The sequence below is a fragment of the Coenobita brevimanus genome, chromosome 116 (genome assembly GCF_032717465.1).
Source record: "Coenobita brevimanus isolate Jiangsu-jjx chromosome 116, ASM3271746v2, whole genome shotgun sequence".
In the NCBI taxonomy this organism is placed as follows: domain Eukaryota; kingdom Metazoa; phylum Arthropoda; class Malacostraca; order Decapoda; family Coenobitidae; genus Coenobita; species Coenobita brevimanus.
This window is the reverse complement of record NC_137069.1, coordinates 1,561,945-1,585,000: the sequence shown is the minus strand read 5'-3', so window position 1 is coordinate 1,585,000 and position 23,056 is coordinate 1,561,945. Positions and strand designations below refer to the sequence as shown.

Here is a 23,056-nt window from a genome sequence, read left to right as displayed (position 1 = left end):
CTCCTTCCATCCTCTCTTCCTTTCTCTTTCTCTTACGTCTCCCTTCTCCTTTCCTCCACCCCTCTCCAAGACAATGATGATGATGATGATGATGATGATGACGATGATGATGATGACGATGATGATGATGACGATGATGATGATGATGATGACAATTTACCCCCCCCCAAAACCCTCCCTCACATACCCCACTTTTCGATGATGATGATGATGATGATGATGTACCCTCCCCTCCACATGCTCCACATACCACACTTCTCTGCCCTATTCCTCCCCCCTTCCCTTGAGACTCCTTCACCAGTCCCTTATCCTTCATCTCTTGAGTCCTCCCTTACTCTCTCTCTCTCTCTCTCTCTCTCTCTCCCCTTTCAATTCCCTTCCCTTCCTCTCTCTTCTCTATTCTTCTTTCCTCTTCCGTTCCCTTCCCACTTACCTTTATCCTCTCTCTCTCTCTCTTTCTCTCTCTCTCTCCCTCTCTCTCTCTCTCTCTCTCTCTCTCTCTCAGACTTCTCGTCCCCTCCTTTCTCTTCCTTTCCCTTCCCTTCCCTTCCCCTCCCACTTACCTCACTCTCCCTCTCTCTCTCTCTCTCTCTCTCTCTCTCTCTCTCTCTCTCTCTCCATTATATCCTCTCCTCCTCACAAAGGCTCTCTTCATTACTCTTCCTTACCCTCCTCTTAACCTCCTCTTTTTTTTACTCTCTCTCTCTCTCTCTCTCTCTCTCTCTCTCTCTCTCTCTCCTGACTCTTCGCCTCACTTCATCCATTTCCTCTTAACCTAGTATTTTCTTCTCTTTCTCCTTCCTATAATCTTCCTCAAGAGTTCTTCTTCTTTATCTTATTCCTCCTCCTATTCTCTCCTCCCTCTTCTCCTCCTCCTCCTCTCATACTTATCTCCCCCCCACCTCTCTCTCTCTCTCTCTCTCTCTCTATCTATCTATCTATCTATCTATCTCTAGCTATGTATCTGTCTGTCTCGCTCTTTTCCCCTCCTTCAAACATATTTTCTCCCATCTTGAGAGAGAGAGAGAGAGAGAAATCCTAACATACAGTGCCAGGTGTGTTTACGTCCCCCCCCCTTGCCTCTCTCTCTCTCTCTCTCTCTCTCCCTCTCTCTCTTCTGAAACCCCAAGAATTTCCTCCAATACCTCATTTAAGTCCATTCATTATTAACCACAACTTCTAACTCTCCATGATTCTCTCTCTCTCTCTCTCTCTCTCTCTCTCTCTTGGTCTTCCTTCTTTTTCTTCCTCCACCTTCTTCTCTCCTCTCTCTTCCTCCACTCATGCTAGTCATTATAATTTTCTTTTCTATATCTTATTATGTTTACATTTACACCCATACACACACCCACACACACACACACACACACACACACACACACACACACACACACACACACACACACACACACACACACACACACACACACACACACACACACACACACACACACACACACACACACACACACACACACACCCACACCCACACAGATTCCAAACTTACCTAGCCGGAAAAAATAAGCACGATATGTTTCCTTCTGACACGAGTTACAAAAAGAAGAAGAAGGCTACCCAACTCAGGCACCATTATTATTATTATTATTATTATTATTATTACTATTACTATTATTATTATCACCGCTACTACTCTTACTACTACTACTACTACTACTACTATTAATTATTATTATTATTACTATTATCATTATTTTTATTATCGTGCAGTTGATAGGCAATACAGTAAGACACTCCTCCTCCTCCTCTTTTTCTTATTATTCTCCTCCTCCTCCTCCTCCTCCTCCTCCTCCTTTCTTGTCTCACCAATGCCCTGCCCACCTTCACCTATGCGCTACTTTAGCAGACAAAACGCCTCCAAGTCGCCCTGTCACCCACCATTTGACTGCCCTCCCCCCAACTCACTCCTCCCTCCCTCATATACCTCTCAACTCCATCCCTCCACCTCATCCTCGGTAAATAAATACGAAGATAATACGACAAAATAATACAAAATATTATAGAGGCGAAAAAATATGATATAGAGGATTAAAAATTACGAGAAGAATACGATGGAAATGAGATCAAAAGCGATGAAATACGATAATGAAGATGATACGATAAAATAAGGGAAAATATTCAGGAAAGTCGAATTAAGAGAAATATACAGAAAATAAAACGATTTAATAAGGAGATAATACGATAAAATAAGGGGAAGTACTGAGAAAAAAACGATGAATTACGAGAAAGATAACACGGTAAAATAAGGCGAAATCTAACGAAGGAAATACGGTAAGATGTGAGGAAGACTGAGGTGGATGCTGAGTCTCCATCTCATCTCGGCTCTTCCGGGAGTGAGATCAGAGGAAGGAGTTGGCTTTGCTGCGTAAGACTCGTAATTAAGACGCTGTGTGGTGACGGTGACGGGGGAATATATATAAAGGAATATACACACACAGGAAGGCAGACAGCAACACGCCTTATGGTCCTTTCGAGGCTGCTTGTTACAGAGAAAACTATGACTACGAGATCTAACTCTACATGCTGAAGGATAAGGATGGTAAAGCAAGAAGGCTCCCCCCCGCCTCCAAATCCTCCAGTTAAAACCGGCAGGAAAAAGTGAGAAGGACCAGCACGAAGCATAGGAAAAACTGACATGGAAATTTCATAGGAAAGGAGGAGGAGGAGGAGGAGGAGAAGGAGGAGGAGGAGGAGAAGGAGGAGGAGGAGAAGGAGGAGATGATTTCTTTGTCTGTGTGAATGTATGTATGTATATATGTCTGTACCCCCCCTCTCTCTCTCTCTCTCCACCCCCACTCTACCACCAGCAGCGCCCTGAATCTGACACCGGTGGGGGTAGGGGGAAGGGGACAGGAGGGGGAAGGGAGGGGGGGACTCAGGTATGGGGTGAAGGGGTAGGGTAAGGGGAGGAATTGCTGGGGGTGGGGGTAGAATAACATTGGGGAGGAGGAGGGACAGCAGGGGTGGGGGAGAGGGAAGGTGGGGAGGGGGAAGGGGGGGAGGGGTGACATAGCACGATGTGAGGGGGGTGGGGGGAGGTTGGAAGAGGTGGCATAGCAGGGGGTGTGGAGGGGGGAAGGGGGTTCATTGTCAGGGGGGGAGAGATGATGGTGGGGGGAGAGGGGAAGAGATGGTGGTGGTGGGGAGACATGGTCATAGGGGAGAGGGGGAAGGGAGAGGGGATAGGGAGTGGGGAGAGAGGAATCGAGAAAGAAGGAAGGGGAAGGATATTGAGAGAGAGAGAGAGAGAGAGAGAGAGAGAGAGAGAGAGAGAGAGGGGGGGGGGGGAGGCCTGATGTTGTGGCTGTGTCAGTAATGCTAGTGTTGGTCGGCCCGGCACGCTCCTGGATACGCGGGGGGGTGGGGGGGAGGGGGATAGAAATATAGGGGCTCTTGCTCTCTCTCTCTCTCTCTACCTGTTACAAGTTTCATCCTTTCTTCCTTTCCTTCCCTCTACCCCCTCTCTTCTAATATATCTATTAAACTATATGTCTACATTTCATTTTGTCTTTCTCTCGCCCTCACCACCTCTCTCTCTCTCTCTCTCTCTCTCTCTCTCTCTCTCTCTCTCTCACACACACACACACACACACACACACACACACTCTAACAGTCTCCTAAGCTGTGTGAAATTGTCTCCAGAAAAAATACAATGAAACGTCATCAGCAACAGATTAACACCGGAATGTGATTGCTAGTCACGAAGAAGAGCTAGGGAAAGAAGGAAGAAACGTAAATATTGTCTTGTTCCGCCGCTGGGATACGCGGAACAAGCAGCAACAACACGAAAATCTGGGCCAAGTTAAGGTGAAAGGAGTGTAGATTTGCGAATGAGCCTACGAGAAATAAGCTGCAAAAGGACGAAAATCTGGGCCAAGTTAAGGTGAAAGGAGTGTAGATTTGTGAATAAGCCTACGAGAAATAAGCTGCAGAAGGACGAAAATCTGAGCCAAGTTAAGGTGAAAGGAGTACGGTATAGGTTTGTGAACGAGCCTAGAAGAAATAAGTAGCTAAGGGACGAAAATCTGGGCCGAGTGAAGGTGAAAGGAGTAAAGGTTTGTGAAAGAGCCTAAGGGATAAGTAATGGGATTTTGGCTGCCCTCCCCCCACACACCTACGACGTCGTAAGTTCTGCCTTATTCACTACAGCAGCGGGATCCTACGAGAGAGAGAGAGAGAGAGAGAGAGAGAGAGAGAGAGAGAGAGAGCGGGGTCCAATACCTCATTCTTAAAGACATAAAGCTCTTCTGAGACGGGGAGGGGGTACATGCAAGGAGCGCTGTGAGCCGGCTTAGCGTGTGTGTGTGTGTGTGTGTGTGTGTGTGTGTGTGTGTGTGTGTGTGTGTGTAATTCACCGGGTCGGTCAGGATCACTTGATGGTCGTGATCGTCAGCTTTTACCCTCCCGGAAGGGAGCTGAGAGCTCATATAGTCCGATCTAAGGGCAAGGCTGTGACCTTCACACACGCACACACCCGTCCCCTTGCTCAAGGGGGACAGTAACCACCCACTTCGTCAGTGAAACTTTTCGCAACCTGAGCGAGGCGCGAACTCCCGTCCACCAGTTGGCAAGCGGGAACGTTGTGTGTGTGTGTGTGTGTGTGTGTGTGTGTGTGTGTGTGTGTGTGTGTGTGTGTGTGTGTGTGTGTGTGTGTGTGTGTGTGTGTGTGAAACATATTCTCAGGGTTCACTAAAAGACTATTTATTACTATCAAAGACCGAGTAGTAGTAGTAGTAGTAGTAGTAGTAGTAGTAGTAGTAACCCCAGGCTCATCTGAACGTGAACCCAGTGCACTGCAGGCTGACGCAACCATCTCCTGCAGTGCACCATCCTAATTTTGGGGGATAAGGGGGAGATTTCAGGACATGTATACCCAGGCAGTGTACCCGCCTTGTTATGCCAGTGCTACCACGTGAAGGCGTCCCTCAACATCCACCTCCACTTGATACCTGAAGGGATTAACGAGGGTGGGGCAGGTGTGATGTGTTTACCTGTCTGGGATTAAATAAGGACTTTCAATGACTTACAGGTATTTATGACTTATTTACGGGTGAGCAAGAATCTACTCACCTCTCTCTCTCTCTCTCTCTCTCTTCAGGTTTGTCGATTTGCTCATTTATCTATCTATCTATCTACCCTTCTTCATGTTTGTCTATCTACTCATATCTATTTATCTATCCATATCTACCTTACCCCATGCCTTACCTTATACCTTAGCATTTCCCCTCCCTTACCCCTCCCCCTCGCATCCTTCTCCACTACCCCCACCCATACCAACCCCCTACCCCCTACTCAATCCCCCTTCACTACCATCTCCCTTTCTCTACCCCCCACCCCCTTGCCCTCTCTACCCCCAATCACCGACCCTATCCCCTTCCCTTATCCCTCTCTCCCCTACCCCATATCCTCCCCTACCCTCTACCCACAAACCCTCCTACCCCTCTCCCCTAACCCTACCCACTCCCCAACTCTTCCCTCTACCGCTCCCCCCTTTCCTTTCCCCCCCTCTCTTCCCCCTTACCCTTCCCTTTCCACCAACCCCTCTCCCCAACCCTTCCCTCCACGTTCTCCCCCATACCATCCCTCCTGTACCCCAATCCCTACCCTATCCCCCTCCCTCTCCCCTCCCCCCACCAGGTCGTCAGCCCCTTCACCTCAAATTACCTTCACTAAATCACTCATTTCCTGTCACTGTCATTTCTTGGGTTACCTCTTCATCATCCCTTCACTACACTCTTAAGTACTTCCATATGTGTGTGTGTGTGTGTGTGTGTGTGTGTGTGTGTGTGTGTGTGTGTGTGTGTGTGTGTGTGTGTGTGTGTGTGTGTGAGAGAGAGAGAGAGAGAGAGAGAGAGAGAGAGATCTTAAAATCTTAAAAATAGAGTTCTGTGCTGTGTGTGTGTGTGTGTGTGTGTGTGTGTGTGTGTGTGTGTGTGTGTGTGTGTGTGTGTGTGTGTGTGTGTGTGTGTGTGTGTGTGTGAGAGAGAGAGAGAGACAGAGAGAGAGAGGAAGTTGTGTAAGAAAAACATGGCAGAAGGAGAGTATTGGAGGGAAGGGATGGAGGGGAGGGGGAGGGGTGGAGAGATGGAGATAGGGAGAGGAGGAAATGGAGGGAGGGAGGGAGGGAGGGGTAGAGGAGGAAGATCAGAAGGCACCAGTATGTCTCACCTACCCCCCCCTCCACCACCACCACCACCTGTCCTACCACACACCACCACCACCGCTATCAATAACACCACCACACACCATCATCATCATCAATACGACTACCAACACCATACCACTACTTCTAACATCATCAATATTACTACCACTACTACTACCACCACCACATCACTATTACAACATCCACCATCCCACCACCACCATCATCACTACCACTACCACACTACCAAACACCATCGTCACTACCACCACCATCATCATCACTATCATCACTACCACCAACCCCACACTACATTCGGCATCACGACCACCACCACCATCACTACCATACAAACAATACTACCACATACCACTCCACATACCACCACCATCACTACCACTACAACCCACTACTCCCCACCACACACCACCAACCCTAATACTCCCCTACCACGACCACATACCTACCAAATTACTTCCAACCACCACACACGTCACTACCATCACCATCACCACAACCACAGCTCCCCACCCAGAACCACACACCCTACCACTACCAAACACCGACAAAAACCACCCCAACCCCCTCCTACCACACCAACCCCACCATCTTCCCTACCTTCTTCCTCACCACACCATCACAACACCAACCCCAAACTCCTCTCCCCCTTCCGCTCAACCCCGCCACAATACTCTCCCTCTCTCCCCGATCCCACCACACCTCTCCCCCTCTTCCCGACCCCACCACACCTCCCCACCGCCCCCACACGGCTCTCCCCCACCCCCTCACGCCAGCCCACGTTCAAGGTCGCGTCAGACACATGCACTGCAATACAATCCTTCGCCAGACGTGGTGGGAATTAAAAAGAAAATGAAACTCCTTTACACATTGATTTTTCCTTTGCCTCGCGACCTTGGTGTTATATTCTCTCTCTCTCTCTCTCTCTCTCTCTCTCTCTCTCTCTCTCTCTCTCTCTCTCCTTCAGACGTGGTAGGCAATTAAAGTGAATATAAAACCTACTTACACACTCTCTCTCTCTTTCTTTCACACACACACACACACACACACACACACACACACACACACACACACACACACACACACACAAACGATTATCTGGCTGCAATTAGAACTCAAAAAAAAAAAATAATAATGCTTGAGTGAGACAGGAGGGGAAAAAAAAATACCGAGACAATCACTTTGGCGTTTTTCGTTTTCAATAAATTTAGATTTAACTTCAGAAACCAAGGAGATTTTTATCATTTTGGTGTTGCCGAGTGTAAGATCAGGGTATAACAGACACACACACACACACACACACACACACACACACACACACACACACACACACACACACATATATATATATATATACAAACACACATCTACACATATACACACACATACATACATACATGACACACACCACACACACACACACACACACACACACACTCTCTCTCTCTCTCTCTCTCCACTTAGTACAGTAAAATATGAAATGTTGTAAATGCTCCAGAGTAAAAGAAAAAGAAACGAGTAAAACAGATAAGTGTCGTGGAAATGTAAAGAAATATAACAAAAGAATATGGAAGAAAAATCAAATTACACCAAACAGCCAATCAGCAGTAAAATCAGCCTAATCAAGAAGGATACGTAATAGCAAGACGTTAGCCTTTCTTGGGTTTTCTTGAGATCCGGCTGAATCAAACCTACGAGAAAGACTTTAGTGATATCGAAGAAATAAGATGTTTCACCATAAGGAAGATTGACTCACGTTTTACCTGTACAATCAAGCAAAGAAATATGAACACACCTGGGTAGGATGGACGTGAAAATGAGCGAGTTTTGCAAGACACACGTGAATCTATTAATCTCGTGCCTTAAAACAACAGAATTTATTACCGTACATTAGAAGCTGTAAGAATGAGAGCACATCTAATATAATGTAAATCAGTGTACAATGAACGCAAAAAGTAGGGCACACCTGGGTAGGATAGACGTGAAAATGAGCGAGTTTTGCAAGACACGCGTGAATCTATTAATCTCGTGTCTTTAAAACAGAATTTATTACTGTACATTAGAAGCTGTAAGAATGAGAGCACACGTAATGTAATATATATCAATGTACAATGAACGCAAAAAGTAGGGGACACCTGGGTAGGATAGACGTGAAAATGAGCGAGTTTTGCAAGACACACGTGAATCTATTAATCTCGTGCCTTAAAACAACAGAATTTATTACTGTACATTAGAAGCTGTAAGAATGAGAGCACACCTAATGTAATGTATATCAATGTACAATGAACGCAGAAAGTATGGCACACCTGGGTAGGATAGACGTGAAAATGGGCGAGTTTTGCAAGACACACATGAACTTATCAACCCAGCACCTAAAAAAATATATATATAATAAAAAATAAAAATACCCAGACTGTGAACTTTTGAGCCATTCCTGTCCTAGTAATTACCACGGATAATATCTGCACTTACAACGATAATATTTGCGCTTATAACGATAATATTTGCACTTATAACCACAGGGCGCTCCATATACCACAATGCTTCGTCCGTTTTTCAGAAGGATACGTGCGGTAAGGTGTGCGATATTTTTTTCCTGCCTGTACGTCTCACCTGCCAAAAATAATCACTCACACGCAGCCTGGAAGACGTTCAGTGTCGTTTTGAAGATGTTTATAAGAATTGGTTACACAGACTCAAGAAAAGGGTTGTTTCGTGTTCTTCGGCTTTATTAATTAGCATCATTATCATATTCATCATTTTCATCATCTTATCAATATCATCATCGTCATTACAGTCATTATCATCACTATCATATTCATCATTATCATCTTTATCTCATCAGTACAGTCATTATCATCACTATCATATTCATCATTCTCATCTTTATCATCATCATCATCATTACAGTAATTATCATCACATTCATCATTATTACCTTCTTTTTTATCATCATCATTAGTCACTATTATTATCATCATCATATTCGTTATCATTATCATCATCATCACTCCGGTTTACGGAATATTTATACGTCTTGCTAATGAAAATACACTCAGAGAAACAACACAAAACTTATCATCATCATCATCATCACCATCACCACCCAACACCACCATCATCATCATCATCATCACCACCACCCACCACCACCACCACCATCATCATCATCACCATCAATCACAAACATCACACCCAAAATCTTGACATTCCACACCTTCATCATCATCATCATCATCACCACCACAAACCCTGCCTTTCCACAAACACAAACACCTTAACTGTGATGACGTAACATAAGGCGATTCCAGGCACCTTAAGGCGCTTTAACTCAGCTTCTTAAAAGGCGTCTTATCTATTTCTTAAAGACCTCCTCGTATGGAAGAGGTGAAGTAGCTCCGTCCACCCAATTACATTCTGGGTTGAGAGAGAGAGAGAGAGAGAGAGAGAGAGAGAGAGAGAGAGAGAGAGAGAGAGAGAGAGAGCAGTTTTTTTTTCTTTTATGTATATTTTTTAAATGTTAATCTGGTTTTCGTGGTTATTGGAGTCACTGTGTGTGTGTGTGTGTGTGTGTGTGTGTGTGTGTGTGTGTGTGTGTGTGTGTGTGTGTGTGTGTGTGACAACCCCTCTCTCTCTCTCTCTCTCTCTCTCTCTCTCTCTCTCTCTCACACACACACACACACACACACACACACACAAACTACTCAGGCGCCACTGGCCTGCACCATCTAGCTTGGTAAGTGGTCCATGAGAGAGAGAGAGAGAGAGAGAGAGAGAGAGAGAGAGAGAGAGAGTAATCAAAGGAGTTGGAGATTGGAGTGAACGTGGAAGCTGAAAGACACACACACACACACACACACACACACACACACACACACACACACACACGATATCTAAGAGACAGAGAGAGAAGGAGAGTAAAAGAGAGAACCAAGGCAGCAAAAAATAAATGAGAAAAAGAGGAGAGGAAGGAAGAGAGAATAAAGAGAGAAAATTAATGAGAGAGAGAGAGAGAGAGAGAGAGAGAGAGAGAGAGAGAGAGAGAGAGAGAGAGAGAGAGAAACAAAGGAAGATAAAGAGGAAGAGGGGAATATGAAAAGAAGAGGATGAAAGAAAAAGGAGAGAGAGAGAGAGCATTTGACAAAATTACAGACAGACAGCTAGGCAGACAGAGAGAGAAAGCACCCAGATAGACAGATAGACAGATAGATATAGACAGATAGATAAACAGACATAAATAGACAAAGAGACAGGCAGACAGTAGACAGACACACACATAAGTAGAAAGGCAGAGAGACAGACAGACAGGCAGATAGATAGTCAGACAGATAGACAGAAAGAAGATGATAGATAAAAATGCTGATATCCACAGTAAAAAAGGGTAAGACACACACACACACACACACACACACACACACACACACACACACACACACACCACACCGACACTCACTAAGCCAGCCCAGGCCAGACTGCATGGTGGTGGTGGTGTGTGGAGGTAAGGCACGACAGGCCAGGCGCCAGGGGTGAGGCAGAAGGGGTAGGCAGGAGGGGTAGGAAGAAGGGTAAGGCAGGAGGGGTTGGAGGAGGGGTAGGAAAGAGGGGTGAGGCAGGAGGGGTAGGCAGAAGGGAGAGGCAGGAGAGGAGAAGAGGTAAAACAAGGAAAGCAGGAGGAAAGATGGGGTAAATGAAAGAAGGGGGAAAGAAGAAAGGGAAAGGGATGCAGGGGGGGAGGCAGAGGGGGCAGAGGGGGAGGTGGAGAGGCAGGGGAGAGGAGGGAGGTAGGAGAAGTGAGAGAAAAGGGAAAATAGGAGGAACAGGAGGAAACTGAGAGAAGAGAGAGGAAAGGAAGGGAAGGGGAGTTGGGGACGGGAAGAGGGAGAGGAAGGGAGAGAAAGAGGTGTGGGGCAGGAGGGGTGATGGAGAGGGAGGGGAGGGGAGGGTGTGGCAGGAAGGGAGGAGGAGGTAGGAGGACGGATTGAGAGGGGAGAGAGAGAGAGAGAGAAAGAGGGAGTTTGGAAGTTTAGGAAATTGAGAAAGAAATAAGGTAGGGCAGGAGAGTGAGAGAGAGAGAGAGAGAGAGAGAGAGAGAGAGAGAGAGAGAGAGAGAGAGAGAGAGAGGAACACAAGGAAAGGAGGAGAGGAAGGAGACAGGAGTATTGGAACACCGAGATGAAAGGAGGGAAGGAAGGAAGAAAGGAAGGAAGGAAGGAGGGAGGGAGGGAGCGAGGGAGGGAAGAAAGGAAGGAAGGAAGGGGGAAGAAGGGAGGGGGAAAGAAGGAGGGAAGGGAGAGGGAAGAACGGAGGGAGAAGGGAGAAGGAAGAACGGAGGGAGAAGGGAGAGGGAAGAACGGAGGGGGAAGGAAGGAGGGAAGGAAGGGGGAAGAAGGGAGGGGGAAGGGAGGGGGAAGAAGGGAGGGGGAAGGAAGGAGGGAAGGGAGGGGGACGGATGAGGAGATGGGGGGGGAGGGAGAGGAGGAAGGAAAAATGAGAAGCAGTGAGAAGTTTGAGAAATTGAGAGGAGGGGGGAAGGGAGTCGAGGGGGGGGTAGCAGGAGGTACAGACAGGTGGGGGGAGGGGGGGGACAGACAGGAGGTAGGGGAAAGCAGAGAGAGAGAGAGAGAGAGAGAGAGGAAGAAAGAGGGAAGGGAGGGAGTGGAGGATTGTACGGGAAGTAAAAGACAGGCAGGAAGAAGGAAGTTAAGAGGGGGAGAAAAGAGGAGGGAAGGAGGGAAAAATTTAAGAGATGGAAAGAGGAAAAAAGAGGAAAGGAAGAAGAGAGGAAAGAATGAAGGAGCGTGACAGAAAGTGGTACGAGAAAGGAAGGAAGGAGAGAAGAAAGGATGGAAGGAAGGACGGAAGGAGGGAGGAAAGGAATGAGGGACGGAGAGAATGAAGGAAGGAAGGAGAGAAGGATGAAGGGAGGGAAGGAAGGAAGGAGCGGAAGGAAAAATGGGGAAACGAAGGAAAGAAGGATGGATGAAAGGAATACAAACGAACAGAAAGACATGATGAAAGAAGGGAATGAATGAGGGAAAGAGGGAATGCACGCAGGAAGGATGGAAGAAGAGAAGGAAGGAGGGAAAGGAGAGAAGGATGGAGGGAAGGATGGAGGGAAGGAAGGGAGGAAGGAGGGAAGCTTAGTAGGATGTTCATGACGATACCTGGTTCTCTTTCCGTCCTTGGGGAGGGAGGAAGAGGAGGGGGGGAGGAGGGAAGATACGGGGAAGGGGAGGAAGAAGGGCTGGAGGAGGAAAGGGGAGAGGCAGGAAAGAGAGGGAGGGGAGGATGAGGGAAGAGAGAGAGAGAAAGGAAGAAGGAGGGAAGAGAGAGGAGGAGGGGAATATAAGGGAAGACTGGAGGTGAAGGGAGGAGGGGTAAGAGAAAGGGAGAGGAGAAAAATGGAGAGTGGAGGAGGAAGGAGAGAGGGAGGGGAGGAAAGAGGGAGTAGAGAGGAGAGAGGAGTGGATAGGTAGAAGATAAGAGAGGCGAATGAGAAAGAAGGAGGAAGGTGAAGAAAAGAGAGACGGACAGGAATTAAAGAGCACAATACGACACGAGAGGAGAGTGGAAAGGAAGAGCGGAGGAAGAGAGAGAGAGAGAGAGAGAGAGAGAGAGAGAGAGAACTAATATGACAAGGCTAACAAGCACAACACTTAACAAAGCACTTCATTAAGAGTGACATTTTGTTACTCCACTTAAGTGTGTGTGTGTGTGTGTGTGTGTGTGTGTGTGTGTGTGTGTGTGTGTGTGTGTGTGTGTGTGCTAGGATGCTTACACACACTAATATATCCACATAAACATCACCAACATTTTTACTCCTCGATCACCTCCTCCTCCTCCTCCTCATCATCATCATCATCATGAAGAACTTAAATTATTTAGCCTAACGAAGTGCAGGTTAAGAGGGGACCTTATTGAAGTTTTCAAAATCATGAAGGGATATGACAACTTAGACATGAATAAATATTTTGATATAGACCGGTCGAGTCAAACCAGAAGTAATGGCTGCAAAATCATGGGAAAACGATTCCGATCCCACGAAGCAAAATACTTCTTCTTTAACAGAGTTGTAAATATCTGGAACAGATTACCCTCAGATACCGTGAACAGTATCTCAATTGAGACATTCAAAAACAAATTAGACAAGTATTTGCACGAAAATCCTCAGTTGACTCTTTTTCTGTCCGAATAACTTGCTTTTATAGCTACGGTACATGTAAGTTCATGCCCCCTTAGTCTACAAGACACCCCGTAAACAATGTACCCGTACATAGTGTTGCGTCACGATATTATACATTTTCAATTTATTCGGTGCAAACAAAGCAATATAAGCACAGATTAGGATCTGCACAGATAACCCTGAGTTAACGGTCACTACTCTTACTTTCGACCTGTGATGGGCTGTGAATCACTGAGGGTCCCTGTTAGTCAAGTGACCACCATCGGGATTTTTTTTAAAGTACTAGGGGTCACTGCTTCAGGATGAAACTTGTGTACTGTCCCACATGGGAGAGTTCCTTGTCTCAGTGGAGTGAACGGAGCTATTGCCTGATTGACTGCTGCCTACCTAAAAAGCGCCAGGGAAGGTTGCCGCACCACCCCTAAACATCCACTCTGTGCATTGCACATCCACACTGTGCACTGTGCAGTCCCCTTTTATCTAAGACACCCGTCCTATATACTTTTCAGTCTCCCCAGCGCAAAGAAAGCAATATAAGCACAGATTAGGAGCTGCACAGATAACCCTGAGTTAACGGTCACTACTCTTACTTTCGACCTGTGATGGGCTGTGGATCACTGAGGGTCCCTGTTAGTCAAGTGACCACCATCGGGATTTTTTTAATGTACCAGGGGTCACTGCTTCAGGATGAAACTTGTGTACTTGTCCCACATGGAAGAGTTCCTTGTATCAGTTGAGCAAACGGAGCTAGGGCCTGATTGACTGCTGCCTACCTTAAAAGCGCCAGGCAAGGCTGCTGCACCACTCCTAAACATCCACACTGTGCAGTGTGTAGCTTCCACGTTATGTCCACAGACTTCCCATTAACTCAATGTAACTGGTTTATAATGTCATGCCGTAACTATTATTTTATTTGTTTACTTTCTCTTTCAGGTTACTCTATCGGGTAGCTTATAGATAAAGTATTATAGAATGTGACTTTTCCTTTCCAGTGTTTCCTATAAAATTTCCATGTCAGTTTTTCCATGCTGCATGGTGGTTTTTCTCACTTTTTCCTGGAGGGTTTGGTGGTGGGGGGAGCCTTCTTGCTTTCCTATTCTTATCCTTCAACATGTAGAGTTAGATCTTGTAGTCATAGTTTTCTCTAACAAGCAGCCTCGAAAGGACCATAAGGTCTGTTGCTGTTTGCTTTCCTGTGTAATCCTGTGTAATCATCATCATCATCATCACCAACACTACCACAATGATCATCGCCTCCTCCTCCTCCTCCTCTTCTCCTGCTTCTCCTCCTCTTCCTCCTCTTCCTTCTCCTCCTCTTAATCATCATCATCATCATCATCATCACCACCACACCACCATCACCACCACACAACAAAGGTCTCCCTCAGCTTTCTCCACTCTGACCTATTGCTTGTCAGCCTGGTATATTTGAGCATTTCATCCCTCCATTGTTCTCAGTCCGCCTCTTCCTCTCACTCCATCTCCGGGGAGGCACAAACACACTTACGCTTGCTCCTTATCCAAAGTTTTTTTTTTTTTTTTTTTTTTTAGAATGAAGAAGAGCTGTGGGAAAATACAGGACTCTTTTTCCTTGTCCTTACTAGAAGAAAAAAAAGAAAGACGACGAAGAAAGAAGACAAACGAGGAGGAGGAGGAGGAGGAGGAGGAGAAGGAGGAGGAAAAAACGAAATATAAAAGAAAAAGAAAAAACAAAAAGAAAAGAAAAAATAGAACAGACCTAAACTCCCATCACTGATGATAATATTTTATTTTATTAGCAAGATTCTGGACACGGGATTACGAGCCCATTCCCAGACGCCCAGCAACCCATCTAACTACTATTACCTCCACATATCACCACTTGGGCACTAACACCCACCGTCCATACTGAATACATGCTAGGGCTGTCTCATACGCGGGGGTATTTTTACATGTCGGCCTGTCTTATGCTAAATCTACTAATTCTACTTCAACGTAAATCCTTAAACTGTCCCCTGCCGCAGCCGGGATTCGAACCCGCGTCTGTTGGGACAGCAGACCACCTCTCTATCCACCCGGCCACCTGTGGATATGTGGTACCTTCGCTGTCCTACTTAGAATATATGAAGCTGATGACAAAATATAGAAAGAGAGAGAGAGAGAGAGAGAGAGAGAGAGAGAGAGAGAGAGAGAGAGAGAGAGACAGCAAAGGGAGGTGTCTTTATAATAAGGTGTGATGTGAACTTCCGGTGACCTTGGTGTCGCTACGAATCACGGAAGAAGAGAGACTACACCCTCTCCTCACCAACAAGCTCCCTAACACCTCTTCCTTAGCGACTTATCTTGGGAACCGACTGAGTAATATCTTTTCTGTGCAATAGTTACAGGATTTATGCAGTGTATGGCGAAAGTAGTAGGATCTGAGTAACATAAAAGAGGACGTTATGGTGTAATAAACAAAATAAATCGCTTAGGGAGAGGTGTTAGTGGTTGTTCTCATCTGACGGAACGAGGTCACTTAGGACTTGGATATGTCGTGGTAGCACACACACACACACACACACACACACACACACACACACACACACACACACACACACACACACACACACACACACACACAGATACACACACACACACACACACTAATCCTGTGTGTGTGGAGAGAGAGAGAGAGAGAGAGAGAGAGAGTTACACTAAAAATATCAGGCCAGAGTAACAACCACAACTTTCAATACAATCAAACAATCACTCAATCACTCAATCCTTCCACCCCATACTCTTCACGCATATGCAAGAATTTAACAAACTCCCTCCCAGCATTGTGTCCTAAGCGGGGTCGTTACTTAGTAGGGACAAAGACGCATCCCTGGCACCCACGTATGTAAATCTGACAGAGAGTAGGCTGGGGAAGGAAGGAGAAAGTCAGTACAGGGGATGAATGTCAGAAAGTGCTTCGATTGGGACAGGAATTGCGAGGGCATGAATTCTGCTACCAGGGTTACATTAGCACGCACACGCACGCACACGCGCACACACACACACACACACACACACACACACACACACACACACACACACACACACACACACACAGCATGAAGGAATCTCACTGACCAAGCAAATTCACCACACAACAGGCAAAGAAAAGAATCACCATCAGGCAAACGCAAGCAAAGGCACAATACAACAGGCAAGAGACACCATACCTTCAGCATCACATAAGCAGCATCGAGAGAGAGAGAGAGAGAGAGAGAGAGAGAGAAAGAGAGAGAGAGCACCCCTGGAAAGCACTACAAGCACCGTATATCCAGAGGTCGTGGGAACTGGTGTATTTATTGAGCATCTGAACCCCTCTCATGGTAGCCACAACTCTAGTATTACACCAGGAGCATTTGAACCCCCACCTTGGTACCCACACCTGGTATTTTTAATCCAGGTAACACCAGGGTCCGTATACTCGTTGGTTCGGGACGCAGGTAGACGACTTTCAACTAACTTCTGCTCAACGCTGTAAAAATACGATACGCTACACACAACTTGATGTCAGAAAGTTTATGCATAGGACGCAGGACCACTCAGACATGATTGCTTGGCTCTCTCTCTCTCTCTCTCTCTCTCTCTCTCTCAACATATTTATCTATGTGTTCAACTATCCCTCCCCCCCCTCTCTCTCTCTCACTCTCTCTCTCTCTCTCTCTCTCTCTCTCTCTCTCTCTCTCTCTCAATGTATTTATCGGTATGTCTGTTCACCTATCCAGTTCTCTCTCTCTCTCTCTCTCTCTCTCTCTCTCTCTCTCTCTCTCTTTATGAGTGGACGCGACGTCAGGTAGGTGCAGTTCGTTCCCTACTTGTAAGATCTTGCCATCAGCCAGTTTCAAGATCTTACGAGGTAAGTTTCGGATCTTACGAGTATTGCTTCTTTAAGATCTTACTATAGTCGCGGCGCACGACTCTGAGGTTGTTATTATCGTGCCCTGGCAACCTGGCATTCAAGCGCGCGTCTGATTTCGTGTACCGGTATGAGACACAAGTGATTCGTGTACATATGTTCGTGTATAATAATATTCATGTATAATATATTCGTGCATAATGATATGATTCGTGTATATGATAAGAACTCGGAAGCCCTTTTGAATGGATGGCTGCCAGGGTACGATAATGACAACCTCAGACTCGTGCGCCGCGACTACAGAACCGTTTCATTTCTTACAAGCACAGTTTCGGATCTCAGGAATATTGTTTCGGATCTCAGGAATACTGTTTCGGATCTCAGGAATATTGTTTCGGATCTCAGGAATATTGTTTCGGATCTCAGGAATATTGTTTCGGATCTCAGGAATATTGTTTCGGATCTCAGGAATATTGTTTCGGATCTCAGGAATATTGTTTCGGATCTCAGGAATATTGTTTCGGATCTCAGGAATATTGTTTCGGATCTTACGAGCCCTGTTTCGGATCTTATGAGTATTGTTTCGGATCTTACGAGCCCTGTTTCGGATCTTATGAGTATTGTTTCGGATCTTACGAGCCCCGTTTCGGATCTTATGAGTATTGTTTCGGATCTTACGAGCCCTGTTTCGGATCTTACGAGTGTTGTTTCATCTCTAACGAGCACTGCTTCGGATCTAATGAGCATTTTTACGAATCTTACGAGCATTTTTCGGATATTAAGGACATAGTTTCGGATCTTACGAGCACTGTTTCACATCTTACGAGCTTTGTGTCATTTCTTACGAAACTGTTTCATTTCTTACGAGTATTGTTTCGTTTCTTACGAGCACTGTTTCATTTCTTACGAGAACTGTTTCACTTCTTACGAGCAGTTTCATTTCTTACGAGCATTGTTCCGCATCTTACGACCATTGTTTCATTTCTTACGAGAGCTGTTTCATTTCTTTCGAGCACTGTTTCATTTCTTACGAGCATTGTTCCGCATCTTACGACCATTGTTTCATTTCTTACGAGAGCTGTTCCATCTCTCACGAGCATTGTTTCATTTCTTACGAGCACTGTTTCACCTCTCACGAGAATTGTTTCATTTCCTACGAGCGTTATCCCGGATCTTACGAGCGCTGGGAGATCGCCTGGAAAGCAAATTGGGTGGGTTTATGGTGCTATGTGCAGGGGGAAAGTTCTGCAGTGTTGTATTTTTTCTTTATTTTCGACTTTCTGCTTACCCCCCCCCCCTCTCTCTCTCTCCCTCCCTCTCACCTAAACTTCTTCCTTCCATCTTCCCTCCCTCCCTCCGTCTCACCTGAATTTCTTCCTTCCGTCTTCCCTCCCTCCCTCCCTCTCACCTGAACTTCTTCCTTCCATCTTCCCTCCCTCCCTCCCTCTCACCTAAACTTCTTCCCTCCGTCTTCCCTCCCTCTCATCTACACTTCTTCCTTCCATCTTCCCTCTCTCCCTCCCTCTCACCTACACTTCTTCCTTCCATCTTCCCTCCCTCCCTCTCACCCAAACTTCTTCCTTCCAACTTCCCTCCCTGTATCACTCAGTCCTTTCCTCCCTCATTCTCACAAACCTCTCCTTCCTATCCCATGCGAGTATTCCAACTTACAATACCTCCCTCCTTCCCTCTCTCTCACTTAAAAATCCTCTCTCTCCCTCTCACTGCGCCTCTCCTTCCCTCTTTTTCTCCCTCCCTCCTTCTTTCTCACTTTATTTCTCTCTCCTTCCTTTCTTTTTTCACTTAAACTTTCCCATCCTACCTCACTTAATCCTCTCTCCCTCCGTTCTTCTTTTCCTCTTTACTGGTCTCTCTCTCTCTCTCTCCTCAGTGACTGCATAAGTAGGAGAAGGAGGAGGAGGAGGAGAGAGAGAGAGAGAGATGGAAGGGAGCGGGAGTTGAGAGTAAGGCAGGTGGGATTCTTACAAGGAGAGGGCAACAATCTTGAGAAGTTAAGGTGCGCGTCGACTTCAGGTGGGGTCTTAAGTTTACCCATTTCACCACCTTAACTCTCCACCCCACTGCACCCATACCTTCCAAATCAATTACTTCACCTAGCATCACCTGACTTAATCTACCTTTTGCTAAATTAATTGGACCTAAATTGACTTCACCTAACCTAACCTTGTCATTCCTACCCTACCCTAACCTAACCCAATCTACCCTGCCTTTCCCTACCCTACCCTAACCTAACCCAATCGACCCTAACCTTCCCTACCCTACCCTAACCTAACCTAATCTACCCCAGCCTTCCCTACCCGGCCCTAACCTTACCTACCCTACCATAACCTAACCTAATCTACCCCAGCCTTCCCTACCCTTCCCTACCCTACCCTAACCCAACCCAATCTACACCAGCCTTACCTGCCCTACTGTAGCGTATGTGAACCATCCTGAAGTGGATAATACAAAGATATACAACATACAGGGGAAGATGAATGCGTAACAGGCAAAACTAGAATGGCACTCAGTAGAGCGCATACCTCCGCCATCAACATCCATGCAATATTCACTGAAAATTATACGAAAATGTCAAAAAACGCCCTATCTCGCATTGTTAAAGAAAGTGAAAAAAAAAAAAAAATCCTGGTTCGGCACCTTTACCGGATCCGCACCAAAATTAAATGGAGTGTATTCTGAGCCAAGGCCCATTCTTCTACCAAGTTTCGTGGAAATCCGTCCAGTCGTTTTTGTGTAATCCTGCTCACAAACCTACCAACCAACAAACAAACATACGGACAGGGGCGAAAACATAACCTCCTTGGAGGAGGTAATAAATTGCTAGGGAACAGGTGTTACAATCCCTCCAAGTCAACGAGTACGTGGTCCAGTTCGTAACCAATCTTAAGGCGGTATTTTGGTGTCGTTTGGAAGCTTACTAACACCTCTTCCTTACCGACTTATTTTACTAACACCTCTTCCTTACCGACTTATTTTACTAACACCTCTTCCTTACCGACTTATTTTACTAACACCTCTTCCTTACCGACTTATTTTACTAACACCTCTTCCTTACCGACTTCTTTAACTAACACCTCTTCCTTACCGACTTATTTGACTAACACCTCTTCCTTACCGACTTATTTCTGATTCTGCACCGTTACTATATTCCTGTTATTCGTGCAATCGCCATCGACACTAAAAATACATAAAGCAGTAAAAGAGGTTAATGGATAGTTTGGGAAAATAAATCGCTAAGGATGAGGTGCTAAGGAGCCTCCTAAGGGTACTCACCACACGTCCCTCATGTCAATATAAAGACGCTCTTCAGTACTCACCTGAAAATAAGTAAAAATATTAGTGAGAGAGAGAGAGAGAGAGAGAGAGAGAGAGAGAGAGAGAGAGAGAGAGAGAGAGAGGATATATGCTGTTCAAAGTAATTTATAACACATGAAAATAATTACACCAAAACAAGCATGCCATAAATTACATTCATTTTAGGTCATAATTATATACATATCAGGATTAAAGACTTATTAAACGCTTCAATTAGCCTTCCACTTACACCTTTATCGCTACTGGGAGGATAAACATTTTTTTTCTATCTACCTATTGCCAGACGCCTTAATCCCATAAGGGGTGGCCACAAACAAATCGCCTCTATGTCGCCCTGTCCCCCGCCATTTCACTGCCCTGCTCCCAGCTCACACCCCCATCTCTCATATACCTCTCCACTCCATCCCTCCATCTCATCCCTTTTATATATATATATATATATATATATATATATATATATATATATATATATATATATAGTTGGATAAAAGAGAGAAAAAGATAGAGTATCAGGAGAAATTGAAAGATGAGTGGAACGCAGTGAAAGATCGGGAAAATGGCAGCGTGGAGGAGGAATGGCAGTTGTTTAAGAGTGCTGTGGTGGGGCATGCAGAAGAGGTGTGTGGTGTGAGACGTGTGGGTGGTGGTGTAAGAAAAGGAAGTGAATGGTGGTGCGAGGAAGTAAGTATGGCTGTGGCAGAGAAGAGACGTGCATATGAAGTGTGGCTGCAGAGGAAGGATGAGATGTCATATGAAAGGTATAAGGAGAAGAGGAATAGAGCGAGAAGGGCTGTGCGTGATGCTAAAGTGGCAGCAGATGAGAGGTGGGGTAGGCGGCTGACAGAGAATTTTCAGCAGAATAAGAAAATGTTTTGGAAGGAGGTGAAAAGGGTGCGAAAGGGAGAGTCTGGGAAGGAAGAACGAGTAAAAGCAGAGGATGGAAGGATGTTAATTGAGATGGATGCAGTAAGGAAGAGATGGGCAGAGTATTTTGAAAGATTGTTAAATGTAGAGGAGGAAAGGGTGGCTGAGATTGTGGCGGATGGAAGGGTGCAAGGAATAAATGTGTTGGGAGAGTTGAATGATTCTTTGATCACGAAGGAAGAAGTGGAGAAGGCAGTAAAGGAGATGAAAACAGGGAAAGCTGCAGGTATGGATGGGTGTGCTGTGGAATGCCTGAAGGGTGGTGGAGTGACTATTGTTGACTGGTTAGTAAGATTGTTGAATGTGTGCTTTGAGAAAGGTATGGTGCCAATTGACTGGGCAAGTGCTTGTGTGGTCCCGTTGTATAAAGGCAAGGGTGATAAGTATGAATGTACTAGCTTTAGGGGTATAAGTCTGTTGAGTGTTGTAGGTAAGGTGTATGGCAGAGTGTTAATTATGAGAGTTAGAGAGGGTACAGAGGGAGTGATTAGTGATGAGCAGTGTGGCTTTAGGAGAGGGAGGGGATGCGTTGATCAGGTGTTTGCTGTGAGACAAGTGTGTGAAAAGTATTTAGCGAAAGGCAAGGATGTGTTTGTGGAATTTATGGATTTAGAGAAAGCGTATGATAGAATTGATAGGGAGGCTTTGTGGACTGTTTTAAGATTGTATGGACTTGATGGTAGGTTACTAAAAGGGGTGAAAAGTTTTATGTAAATAGTAGAGCGTGTGTAAGAGTGGGAAATGCTGTGAGTGATTGGTTTCCCGTGAGAGTGGGGCTGCGACAGGGATGTGTGATGTCGCCTTGGTTGTTTAATATTTACATGGATGGTGTTGTAAGGGAGGTGAATGCAAGAGTTTTAGGTGGTCTGAGTCTGGTAAATGTTGATGGAGGAGAGTGGAATCTGAAGCAGCTGCTGTTTGCAGATGATACTGCACTGGTGACTGATTCAGAGGAGAGATTGAGACAGTTGGTAGAGGAGTTTGGAAGGGTGTGTGAAAGGAGGAAATTGAAAGTAAATGAGAATAAGAGTAAAGTGATGAAGTGTACGAGGTTGATAGATGGTAGGGGGATGAATATAGTTTTGAATGGTGAGTTGCTTGAGGAGGTAGATTGTTTTAAATATCTAGGGTCACATGTTGCTGTGGATGGAAGAATAGATGCAGAAGTGAAGTTTAGAATAAATGAAGTAGGAAAGGTGCTGGGAGGAATGAAAAAGTGTTTAAATGTCGTTCGCTTAGAATGGATGTAAAGAGAAGGCTGTATGAGGGTGTTGTGGTACCGACTGCATTATATGGGGCTGAAACATGGAATATGGGTGTAGCAGAGAGGAAAAGTTTAAATGTAATGGAGATGAGATGTCTGAGGAGTATGTGTGGAGTGACGCGTATGGATCGGGTGCGAAATGATGAAGTGCGAAGGAGAACTGGAGTTGTTCGGGAGATGGCTGGTAGAGTTGAGCAGAGGGTGTTGCAATGGTTTGGACATATGGAGAGAATGGATAATGAGCGATTGGTGAAAAGATAACTAGATCTGATGTGAGAGGTGTAAGGCTGAGAGGAA

The 23,056-nt window shown here is 45.6% G+C and overlaps 1 protein-coding gene across 1 annotated transcript in view; it reads right to left on the bottom strand.

Moving 5' to 3' along the window:
* Positions 1-23,056, bottom strand: part of LOC145418765 (uncharacterized) — a 402,864-nt gene that overhangs the window by 362,540 nt on the left and 17,268 nt on the right. The gene's annotated exons all lie outside the window — the stretch shown is intronic.